Source organism: Polistes fuscatus, unplaced genomic scaffold (genome assembly GCF_010416935.1).
Source record: "Polistes fuscatus isolate 324 unplaced genomic scaffold, CU_Pfus_HIC Scaffold7, whole genome shotgun sequence".
Classification (NCBI taxonomy): Eukaryota; Metazoa; Arthropoda; class Insecta; order Hymenoptera; family Vespidae; genus Polistes; species Polistes fuscatus.
In genome coordinates this window covers 5,021,426-5,034,444 of record NW_025113151.1, presented here as the reverse complement: position 1 = coordinate 5,034,444, position 13,019 = coordinate 5,021,426, and the positions used below count along the sequence as shown (strand labels likewise).

General features: G+C 33.1%; 1 protein-coding gene and 1 non-coding gene across 2 annotated transcripts in view; both read left to right on the top strand.

Annotated features, from left to right (window-relative positions):
- The window catches only part of LOC122523872 (neurotrimin-like), a 232,764-nt gene that overhangs the window by 88,459 nt on the left and 131,286 nt on the right, over nucleotides 1-13,019 (top strand). The window lies entirely within an intron of this gene.
- LOC122524500 lies at nucleotides 11,766-11,890 on the top strand. The gene has a single exon (XR_006305559.1). It is a non-coding gene; the product is annotated as a U5 spliceosomal RNA (small nuclear RNA).

Genomic DNA, 13,019 nt, shown 5'->3' with positions numbered 1-13,019 from the left:
TTCCTCCCACCCGTTTATCCCTCCTTCGTTTCCTTCCTATTCTCTTTTGCTCTCTAACCTTCCTCTTAATTACCGAGGAACTTTTCAATTAGAGTCCTAGCAGACGTCGAATTCGCTTCGCTTTCTATTCGCGACCGATTCTCCCAGGAACGAGGAAACCGTTCGCCATCTTTGACCGAATTGCACTTTCGTTTCTTTTTTCTAGCTCGATCTTCCTCTCCCTCTTTTTTACTTCATTTTTTTTTTTTTTATTTTATTTTTTCTTCTCTCGCTTCATCAGCGTGCGATTACGATGATTACATCGTAATACATCGTCGTACATTGGTAGATAAATACGTACGTAACCGTGTGCAAGCGTAAAATTTTTATTTATTTCTTTAACGGAATTTGAAGGGAATCTTACAATGCGTTTTAGTCGCGTAGATTAATGGATAATTATATTTTTATTCTTTTTTTAGTCATAAAAACCTAATGTGCGATTAAATACATGCCGAAAAATCTGCATTTGATAAATAGACATTTCCTTTCCTATTGTTTTTCCTTTCGCGTTTTTATTTTCATAAAAAATATATATTTTTCACGGATTAATCGTACACAAGGGGGGATGTTGTTTGGAATGAAGTTATAACGTACGATTATGTCTTATTTACGATACAGTTAACTAGATAAAATTGTGTTTGGTTTGGTCACGCAGCATCCGAAAATCCTTTCGTTTCGTTTCGTTTCGTTTCGTTTGCCAGTCAGGAGAGATAGAAAGAGAGAGAGAAAGAGAGAAAGAAAAAAAAACAGAGAGAGAGAGAGAGAGAGAGAGAGAAAGAGAATTCGAAACGGCATTTTGCTCGGTCATTAAAAAGCTTTCAACCTGGGAACGAACCGTGCGTCACGTTCCGCACGTCTCGCCTACGAAACCTCCGCGTGTCCAGAGAAAAATGTTTCGCCGGCCGCAGGATGTATCCGCCTGCGGGAAAAAAAAGAGAAACGTCGAACGTTTCCGCCGTCGTTTCCGCCCTCGCTGATGTAGGTGGTAGGGGTGGTGGTCTAGGGGTGGTAGTAGTCGTGGTCGTTGGTGGTGCTGATGCCTCTGCTTCGGAATCGTCCTTTCTCTCTCACTCTATCTCTCTCTCTCTCTCTCTCTCTCTCTCTCACCCTCTCTCTCTTTTTCTCTTTTTTCTCTTTTTCTCTCTTGTTTTTTTCGATCGCTAGTTGTGTCGAAATTAGAGAGATTTTCTATCTCCTCACCTCTACAGACACTACGGGCACGAGGAATCAAAAAAAAGGAAAAATAAAAAAATAAAAAATAAAAAAGTGTTATTCGATCCGACGTTAACGTGTTTACGATTATTTTTTAAATTAAATTCTTTCCGCGATATATTAATTTCGCAAAAATTTGATGATACTCTGTACTGGAAGGTCGGCGGAGAAATAGAGACGAGAGAAAAATATATTTTAATATTTGGTGAAAGTTATTTGATCGTGTTTACTTTTGTTACAGTAAAAAGTAGATAGGAAAAGAAAAAGTTTTGTTTATAATTTAGCCCAGTCAACGCGGGCCATACCCGGAACTTTTCTTGTTATGCTTCAAAATTTGATCTAAGAGTAAGTTGACGACGCTGAATCGAATGGTGCTAATTATAATAAAATCAGCAACCGGCATCTTGGGGAAAAAGGGTAAAAAAGGGTAAAATATAGCCTTATCTTAGAATCTAGGCATTTAATCGAAAAAGTTTCAAACAAAAGTTGTAGAGAATTAAAATATACATAAAAAATGTTCTATGAGTTATCTTCGTATTTTCAAAATAAGCGAATAAAATTGGATTGAAGATGGGAACAAAATTTTAAGAGTGGGAGAAAGCAAGCTTATCCCTCCGTCGCGTTTACACGCGAGCGAGCTAGTATGCATGCGAGCGTCCGTGTGCACTAATACACAAACGAAGGATCTTCGGCAATCTTCGGGACTCTCGGTCTTGAATGAAAGTGCGAGTGAGAGAACAAACCAATATTTCTCTCTTTTTATTTATCATGTTTTATTTATTCTTAAAAAAATTTATATCGTTAGTGCAAAATTTGAAAAAAATCTGAGGTGGGACTCACTGACCGTCTCCTTGTTAAGGATAGAAAAACTTAGAAAAAAATAATTCCCCCAAAGAATCGAACGTTAAATACCCAGCGCGAGAAGCAAAGACGTTACTCCTTACGCTAACGCACCACTTAGTAATTGTTCAATTTATTTCGTACAATTCTTAAGACTTCGAAGATGAATCAGAATGCATTACTATTTTCTTATAACATAATAAAAATGAATTAAAATTATGTATAGACTAAAAATAAATTCCACGTTTTTAGAATATCCTTTCATATATATCTTGAATTAATTTTATGTGTGGATATAAAATTCTTCTTTTTCAAATATGTATTTAATTTGATACACTAATAAATTTTTACGAGATAAAAAGTCAGTAATTTAGAATTTTATAAAATAAATAATTTAATAGGAAAAATATTTAAATTTTAAATTTCGTCTTAAAAGAATACGTATTCAATTTGATATACAAATAAATTTTTGTGAGACAAAGAATTTATATCAATTAATTATTCTAATTAATTTTATGGCGAGACACAAAATTAATTCATTATTTTTACTCTCAACTAAATAATAATAGTTTCTGTTAAAATGAATTATTTTTTTTTTACTCAAGGTTCATTATTTTTGACAATAAATAAAGAAACGGCGTGCCATAAGCATCAAGATTCGATTTAAAAATGCCGCGCTTATACGCCGATATATAGAGATATACAAAACGCTCGACGCACGATGGCCAAAACGAAAATTCTCGCTACCGAAAGAAAAAATAGAAAGAGAGAAATATCGGTTTTCTTTCTCACTCGCACTCGTATACAAAACGCTCGACGCTCGATGGCCAAGACGTAAAATTCTCGCTACCGAAAGAAAAAATATAAAAAGAGAAATATCAGAAGGCTCAACAATCAATGGCCAAGGACAATAATACTCGTTATCGCATGATAAATAAAAAGAGAGAAATATTGGTTTGTTCTCTCACTCGCACTTTCATTCAAGACCGAGAGTCCCGAAGATTGCCGAAGATCCTTCGTTTGTGAATTAGTGCACACGGACGCTCGCACGCATACTAGCTCGCTCGCGTGTAAAACGCGACGGAGGGATAAGCTTGCTTTCTCCCACTCTTAAAATTTTGTTCCCATCTTCAATCCAATTTTATTCGCTTATTTTGAAAATACGAAGATAACTCATAGAACATTTTTTATGTATATTTTAATTCTCTACAACTTTTGTTTGAAACTTTTTTCGATTAAATGCCTAGATTCTAAGATAAGGCTATATTTTACCCTTTTTTACCCTTTTTCCCCAAGATGCCGGTTGCTGATTTTATTATAATTAGCACCATTCGATTCAGCGTCGTCAACTTACCCTTAGATCAAATTTTGAAGCATAAACAAGAAAAGTTCCGGGTATGGCCTGCGTTGACTGGGCTAATTATACATGAAAAATAATGGTAATAATTTTTAATTTGATTCAAATTACATAAAGAAGGTTATTAATGATTGAAAAGATTTATTTTTAAGAAATTCATAAGTCAAAATTTACATCAAATACGAAATAGGCCCGTACTTATTAATTATTTAACAAATTGTATTTATTATAATTGTTGAAATATTAAATTTATTTAGTCAAAAGAGAGAGTGTATTGGTATGTGTGAGATAAGATTGTCTGAAAACTAAATACGACTTCTTTGACAGGTAAGAGTGTTTTAGGTTGTCAGGCGACACCACTTGAGATAATCGTCAGATGTGTGGTCGTACCGAAACCTTTGGTATATTATCGATTCGGAAGGAAAGAAAAGTCTAGAACCTTCACGATTGAGAATGGTCAAGAAACTTCGAGAAATGATGCAATGAAAGAACAAATGATGATAGAGGAGATAATGAGTATGTATAGGCGACTGAAAGGATCAGCGTTACATCGTCGTCGTACGTTTGTTCGTTCGTTATTATATTCTAATATTGTACTGTATCTACATGATGGGTGTGTATATGCATTAGTGGTTTATAGTAAAGATATAATAAATACAATAATATCCTCATTATTATTAATCATAATAATAATATTTGAATATGTAGATATAAAGAGGGTACTTTTTCCTTAAAAATGATACAGGCTGCAAATCTCTACGACTTTTCGTTTTGAAGATATGATCTTTTGATATTTCTCATTCATAATCACAATGAATGGTGGCGTGAGTACGAGCAGTAGTAAATAGTAAAAAGTATTTACGCCGAGAGAGAACAGCTGATGAGTGTCGCGTAAATTCCTGGAATTTATGTAGGTCCTTATGCCAATTTATTCATTCATGGAAATTATATAGGTCAACGTACTTATTTTTTTTTTCTTATTTAAACATGAAATATCTCAGGAATTAACAATCGTAGAGACTTCAAATAAGTAACGTTTTAAATGGTATATATATATTTAATTATTTATCAATCAATTGTTATTAACAATTGTTATAAACAATTTACTATAAACAATTCTCAAAAAAGAGGATTTTTTTTACATACATTATAAAATTTCAGTATATACAAATGCATATTGTAACAATTTGTTATAAACAATTTGTTATAAACAATTTGTTATAAACTATTTGTAATAAGCAATTTTGGTAAAAAATTTTGTTGAAAGCAAAGAAAGATATGTAATTTAAATGACCTAGATAAACGGACGCACATAGATTAATTTACCAATATGTTATAGACAAATTTTCAAAAATTATTAACAAAAATAAATAATGAAAGTATTTATATCATACGTATGTTATACGTACAAACAACGCATAGAAATAAAAAACAACGAGTTTTGGTAATAACTGAATGAAAAGGATGCGAAAATCAAATGGCATTGTATATAGAAAATTTAATTTAAGTCTACAAAAGACCCACTCGGTATTCCTCGTATTAATAATTATTTGCAAAAGATAATGAATGTTTTTCGTGCTTTTCATAAGCGGACGCTTTAACGAAGCGTACATCATCAATCGCAATGAAATAAATGGAAAACAATTTTCCTTCTCGCAAGTAGACAAAAGTTTTGCATTTTTATAAATTTTTTCGCGATTCTTTCGTGAAACGCGTTCGCGTGAATTTTCTTTTTTTTCTTCCTTTTTTCCTTTTTTTTTGCGTTTTCCTTCCATACTCTCTATCTCTTTCTCTCTTTCTCTCTCTTTCTCTCTTTCTTTCTCTTTTTATTTTGTTCAAGAAAAATTCGATAGATAGAGAGTACGGCATCCGCTTGTGTATTTGCTCGCTAAATTACAAAACTCCGAGCTTGCACTAGAAATGCATATATTTTCCCGAGATACCCAGCGTACACGCAACGTAGTCGCTTAATTTTTCCGTCAACGACTTCGACGGGTTCGCGAGTTTATCGTCATAGACTTATCGTCCACCTTTCGATGCATAATCAATGATTCGAAATAAAATGAAATATTGACAACGCCAACTCGTACGTATTCATCAAATATTACCATCGCAGTATACATGAAGTATATCCTTTAATCACAACATTTATCTTTCCTGTGTTCAAATAATCATTTAATTAATTATACTTTCGCATGAAACGCTCAAAAGCAAATTTCATGGAAAACAAATTCTATCGATATTCGTCAACTATTAAAAATCTGTCTTTACCTTCTCGCGATCAAATAATTAATTAATTAAATTATTCTAATAATTATTTCTAAATATATAAAATTTCATTGTGTAAATATCTTTTTAATCTCGTAAAAACCAATCGGAACCAACTTCGATTTTTTTTTCATTACAATTTTATAATTCTATCCATCAGAAAATTCTACACGAATTTAAAAGAAACTTACTAACTTTCTTTCTTACTTTTGGTAAAAAGAAAGAAGCGAAAAGGAAATAGAGAGAGGTAGTGAGAGGGAGAGAAAATCTCGCTATACTGGATAACACTGATAAGAAAGGATCTTCATCGTCGTCGTCGTCGTCGTCGTCGGTCAACCGGGACTCTTTGTCAAACATTCGCAACATATTAACTCGAATTGCTTTCTCTTCTCGAGACAGGACACACTTCTACGATTTCGATTGTCGAACGGAACCGACGAACGAACGAATTCTTTTGTCTTTCCAAAGAGAAACAGAGGAAGATAGAAAAGATAGAAAGAGAAATAGAAAGAGAGAAAGTAAAGAAAGAACATATAACCAGGAGATAGAGATAGACAAATAGACGAGAAGAGAGAAAGAGAACGAAAGAGAGTGAGAGAGAGAGAGAGAGATAGTGAGAGAGGGAATATCCGGTCCAGTAACGAGAGAGCCGATGTAGAATCAATCAGAGCTCCTGATTGTTGCTCAACGGTGTTGATACAGAGGGTTGGATACTTGGGGAATGATGAAGGAGGAAGCTAGAAATTTGGTAGTTTCGTGGTTCCTATCATTCTAACTTTCCCCATCTTCCTCTCTCTTTCTCTCTCTCTCTCTCTTATAAATGTATATCTGTATATGCATCAGTACTTTAGTGTGTTTTGCAGTTTGAAGTCTATATCAGGGTGTCCGAGGAACGCATTCAAAAGTCCTTTCGAATGTTAGTAGGACCTAGTGGGGGAGTGGAAACACAAGAGAGAGAGAGAGAGAGAGAGAGGAGATTGAAGAGGGACTGGTTACTCGAGATAGAGATAAACAGGTTGCTAGATAGATCGAAAGAGTAAGAGAGAGAGAGAAAGAGAGAGATAGTTTCGATAGACGAGTGACCGAGTCAGTACTCCAAAGTAATCGAAATTCGCGTAAGAGAGGAACAAAGTAGGGAAGGATAAATAAAAGGGAGTAAAAGTGAATGTGTGTGTGTGTGTGAGAGAGAGAGAGAGAGAGAAAGGGATGTGGAAGGGAAACGATAAATTACTAGGACCGAGCTAGCATCGATCCTAAATACGTACGCTGCTTTTAGCTTTCACTTTGTTCCATCTCGTATACGTGCTCTATCTACCTTACGAGATCGTACCTTGTTCTTCCTTTATTTCACTCTTTCTTTCTTTCTTTCTTTCTTTGGTTAGTCCCTCTTCTTGTCCTTTTTCTTCTTTCTGAGTCACACTTACACACACCCCCCCCATCCCGCTTCTTCCACTTTCTTCAACGGGGTCACAACGTGAGAAATATATATTCGACGATTTCAGGAACGGAGGATGTATGACGACGGGATAAAGTACCGTATTCCATGTGCCTTCTCGATCTCACCCACTCGATAATGCTCTCTCCCTCTCTCTCTCTCTCTCTCTCTCTCTTTCTTTTTATCTTTCCTTCTATTTCTAGTTTTCTTTATCCATCCATCGAGCCACTAACACATTGAAAAACCCCTGTAGTGGCTATTCGTACCACCAACAGAGGGAGAGTGAGAGAGAAAGAAAGAGAGAGAGAGAGAGAGAGAGATTGAGAAAGAAATACAGAAAGAGAGAGTGAGAAATATAGAGAATTTATCGGATATCTCTTCTTTTCCTTAGTAGGAGAATAGGATGAAAAGTCGAGAAAAGTGTATGTTTTTCTTTTTATTCGCGAGAAATGGTCCTCCTCTCCCCACTCCTCACCTCCCCACACCCCCTTCTCTTACTTTTTCTTTTTCTTTCAATTTCTTTTTCACGCACTACTGTGACTTCTTTCTTCCTTCCTTCCTCTCTTTCTGATTTATGATTCGCGATTTACCGTTCGGTGGCACCTGAACACCGCTGAATCGTCTTGTTTATCCGCTTTCCATGCTCGAGAGAATTTATATAATATATCTCTTGTTATGTTTAGAAATGATTGGCTTATTTTTTTGATATATTTATTTTATCAGATCGAATGAAATAATCTATCGTAGAATTCGATTAACAGCGAGTACGATCGTACGTACTTTTCAAATACGTGTCAACATTTTTACACTTTGTATTGAACACGTACGTTGATTTTGCAAATGGATATTTTTCTTTGGTCTTATTTTCTTTCTTATTATTTTTTGTTAGTTTAATTTTACAAAAAGGTTGATCATCGTGAGCGATTTGATTTGATTTTTATATTGCGAAGTATATTTTTGTAATCGTTTATTTGAGTCGTTCTTTTTGTTTGCTTTTTTGTTATTGTTTTCTTTTTTTGTGGAATACAGTTTTGTAGTAGGAAGTACATAGTAATAGATGCGTTTGTAGGAATTACGTCGCAAAGCTTTTACGGTGTATAAATGGGACAGAAAGTTGAATTTTTCTGTGTCGTGCGCTTGGAGATTTTAGAGCATATGTGTATATAGAAAATATATATAAAGAGAGAGAGGGAGAGAGAGAGAGAGCAGGTGGGTTGGTAAAATAGTGAACGAAAAAGAAAAAAGGAAAAGAATCTCTTGCGTTGAAGTTTCTCTATCGTCGAAGGGTTGTTCGTATTCCTACTTAAACGATATTCGATGGAAACGTGTGTCGTGGCTTGTACGTATGCACACTCGAGAACATACGTTTGAATAGCTCGGATGTATAAAAATAAGTAGATCGTATAGTTGTTTTTTCTTCTCTCTCTCTCTCTCTCTCTCATTCTCTCTTTCCTTATCTTTCTCTATCACTCCCTTTTTTTACATTCATTTATTTATTTTCTATTCATTTTTATTTTATATTATTTTCCTTTTTTTTCTTCTCCTTTTTTTTTTACCAAAAGCAATATAATTCCAACCGGTTCGTAAATTGAAAATGTTTTTTGAAGTATTCTCGATAAATCTTTTTCAATCAAATAAATTTTACAAACCGTATACGAACGTATTGAAAGATTGTTAATTTATTTCGAATAGAAAAGAAAGAACGAAACGAAAGGAAAAGATACGAATTTCTTTTTCCTTCGCTTAATATATTATAAAAAACATGATGGGATCGTGCCTCTCGTTTTGTTTTTTTCGTTTGTTTCTTTTTTCTATTTTCCCTTATGACGAGAGAAATTAAAAATAATTCATATGATATTTGTTTTTCATCGAGTTAGATTTGAATTGGATCGAAAGGAAGAATTTTTTCGATTATGGTAATTGTTTTATACAAATTGCAAGATTGCGAGAAAAATGTTTTCGAAAGGCAAAATAAGAAGGATTTTCAAGAAACTATGAGGATACTATTTTTCTACTGTCGTAGAAAATTCTTTAATTTCCAGCAGATATTTTCATTCTTATGTTATTTTACAATTTATTTTATTCTCCGTGTTTTCTTGTAAATGTATATACTTACATTAGACTTTCTTCCTTTTTTCTCTTAGTTCTTTATTTTATTTTTCTTTCTCTCGCCATTTTGCCTTTGCCAAGCACGTCCTATTGCGTGCTACACAGTTGTTATTCTTATATAACCTTTGCGAAGATTGTAACAAGTAACTCCATAAACTAGACGATATACACCGTGGATTAAGTTTTTAACTTTTGCGATAAAACCTTGCTCATATTTGCTTATTAACAATAAATATTTCTCGATACGTATATAATTAATAAATAAATAAATAAATTCGATTGTTCGGATAGTAATTTCATTTATTTTTTACAGAGATTTCATTAGTTGCGTTAAGCGATAACAAACTTTATTATAAACTTTAAAATCATTTTACATTCTAGCAAAAAACACTTCAGACGTGGCTTTAAACCTTTTTATGTGTTTCGATCAGTCAAATATAAAAACAAAATTACGTATCATTTACAAAGAAGAGATGTTGAGTAAGCAATTCAGTGTCAAAAATATTAATATTCGAAATTTCTTTCTGATAATTTCGATTTAAAAGATGCAACACGTTTAAGTCGTCTAGTTTAAGAAGATGACGGTAAAATAAAGGCACTGGTAGATGCTAATTGTAGTAGAAAAACACGAGAAATAGCTGAGAAGTTGAATCTATCAACATTTGGCAATTCACGATCACTTAAAACACCTTGTGGATTCTAAATATACAAAAATTTATTAGCAGAAAACATAGTTTTATCGAACCTAATTTATCCCAATAAAACATCAGGTTAGCATAAATATTAGTTAATCACTTTTTCCATTAATGAAGATAATTTTTTGAATTAATGAAGATAATTAATATAAGTTTAATAGTCACCTAGAGATAAATAGGTATATAATATATATGTATAGATAAATAGAAAGATAAATAGGAATCATTTTGTTTGTCTCTTTTTCTTCTTCTTTCTCTTTCTCTTTCTCTTTCTCTACTTCTATTTACAATACTTTCCTACAGTTTGCTTTTGTGTTTATCCACGTGCTTAGCCTTCGGCTCGCTTGTTGTTCGACGTAAGTCACGGGTAAACGCGACTGATCTAATTATTCCATAGCGTGGAACGTTCGTGTATGCTTACGCTCACCTTTCGATTCCAGACAAGTATGAAGAGAAAGACAGACAGACAGACAGAGAGAGAGAGAGAGAGAGAGAGAGAGAAAAAAGAAATAGGGAGAAGTGATTGAAAGAAAGATAAATATAAATCACTTTCTTTTTCTTTTCTTCTTTACTGTTATTGTTCTTCTTTACTGTTATATATTATTATTTATCTTGTTTACTGTTATTATTTCTTCTTTACTATTATACAAAAAAATAATTTTATTTAAAACAAAATGTTAATATAATTAAAACACACATATCTGTAGTATTCTGTATACAAATTATCTATCTAAAGATATTTCTAATTCAATTCCAATTTAGTTGATTTAATACTAAAAGCATAATAATTTTATTATCCCTATCAATATAACATGAATATTATATAAAATAACGTTCTAATCTTTTCTAATATTATATATATTTTGATTGATCAATCTAAAATAATTCGAATATTAGATTGATATTTTAACCAAACCTGGATTTTAATTTAGTCAATATACCGAGTTGTAATAATAACTCTGTCGTAGGAATCGAAAATCATTAATAATAATTGATTAACTTATGGTATTTATATGAAAGAAGAGGTTAAGCAGCGATTCGACTCGATTCATTACTAATTGACGACACTAAATGGGAAATTAAATGAATCTGGTAGGTTGACGACCAAACGAAAACAGGCAGTAAATACGATCGTTACGTTGCTACTTCATTCTCTCTCTCTCTCTCTCTCCTTTTCTTCCCCTTTTTCCCTTTCTCTCGTATACACACGTCAATGGTTCGAGGTGTATTAAGCGCAAGCAAAAGTAGGAAAGCACTTAGGGAACTTCTTGCATATATGTATCCACCTGCATTCGTATCATTGTATATAGTACGTGTATACATACTTTGGAAACGATAATGTTGTGTTTCTCCGTGCAAATGAAAGAACAAAGGATAACGAGTTAATGAGTCTTCGTTACTGGTGGCTCTGTAAAATGTGTTTCATTTTTTATATTTCTTTTCTTTTCTTTCTTTTTCTTTTTATCTCATTTGTTTTTACTTATCATACGTGAATTTTCGACCGTTGATGTAGTAAGACAATTGTTATTTTTTTATCGTTAAAATATTTTTTGCGTTTAACTTTTTTTTCTTTTAATTTATTTAATAATCCTCAATAGTTGTTCAAATTGAATGCAAATTTTTGTCTTTTATATTTTTTAATCCAATGATAGATGATAAAACGTTTGACAAATATGTAAGATTGGTTTAGGTATAGGGGAGGGAGAGACTGGAGAGTTTTAATTCTTGTATTCTCCACTAGATGGCGAATTATTCCCGATGTTGAATGGAAGTTACGTTTACATAAAAGGAGGATGAATGGCTCGGTTCTTCACTCTGGTTTCCCTTCATCATCACGTTTAAATCTTTCGCCTTTTACTAAAGATTTCCGTGGAGGGGAACATATGATGAGTTTATAATAAAATTTTTGAGAATCCCCTACCATTGGTTGGGGATCATATATAAAATATAAACATAATTTTTCAGGTTGGTTTTTGAATAAGTAGATTTTCATTTCATCAGAGTATAATGAATACTTTGTTGCGAGTGAGAACTATGAAGTAAAGTTTACGTTTGTGGTGACTTTAAAAAAATTCTACACTCTTGTCTTTTTTGTCATGTCGCAATGCTTTGCATATGTGCCACTTATAGGAGATCCTAGATTCGCTGAAATGCCTTAGGTATTATTGTTGACAGCGCCTAAAATATATTTAACCTGCGCTTAAGAAATGTTTTCATATTTTACACATTTCCTAGGTATTCTATGGAATAATAAAAGAAGAATCCGTTAAAGTAAGAAAGCTGATATGAAACATTTCATTCTAAACGTGGGTTATCTTCCGCTATGATAAGGAACAAAAGATACAGATTTTCCCATATAAATATCGGTCTAAATGTAATAATCTTCTACTATGATAAGTAACAGTGGGCCCTATACATAATAACACACTGGCATAGAGTAAGTTTCAATTTATAGAAGTGTGTGTGCGCATAGAATAGCGGTGCGCACAGTCTCAAAAATCCGCTCCTTGCTCGCTTTTGAGTTGTAAGTGTGGGGTGTTGGGTGTTGGGTGTTGTGTGTGTGTGTGTATATGTGTGTGTCCTGTTGCCCGATAATGTATTCTCCTTAACATTGCCTAAATAGCATTTGGTATTCTATAGAATACCTAAGTATTATGTACAAGACCTAGGAAAAGTTCGTAACAATTCTTCTGTTTCCTACATTGCCTAAAAACGCTTGGCATTGTGGGCAATGCCTAGGTATTTCGGGGAATCTCGGCACATTTTCTACTTGGACGGTAACACATATAATAGTAACCCCTTGTTATTTTGATGAGTATGATTGATCAAAATTTCGAGATAAACGTAAATATCGGGAGTCAGACTCGTGGTCATAATTTTTTATCAAACATAATTGTGCCTAAGAAATCCTAAGAAATTTAAGGCACTGTTGAAATTGACATTTTCTGTCCGAATAGAGATGTTCTGAACAGAAAATCATCTTTTATTGTTAGAAGCGATTATTCTTAAATACAATTAATTTTCGAACTCAATTTTCTCGAAAACGTAGTTTTAATTATTATCT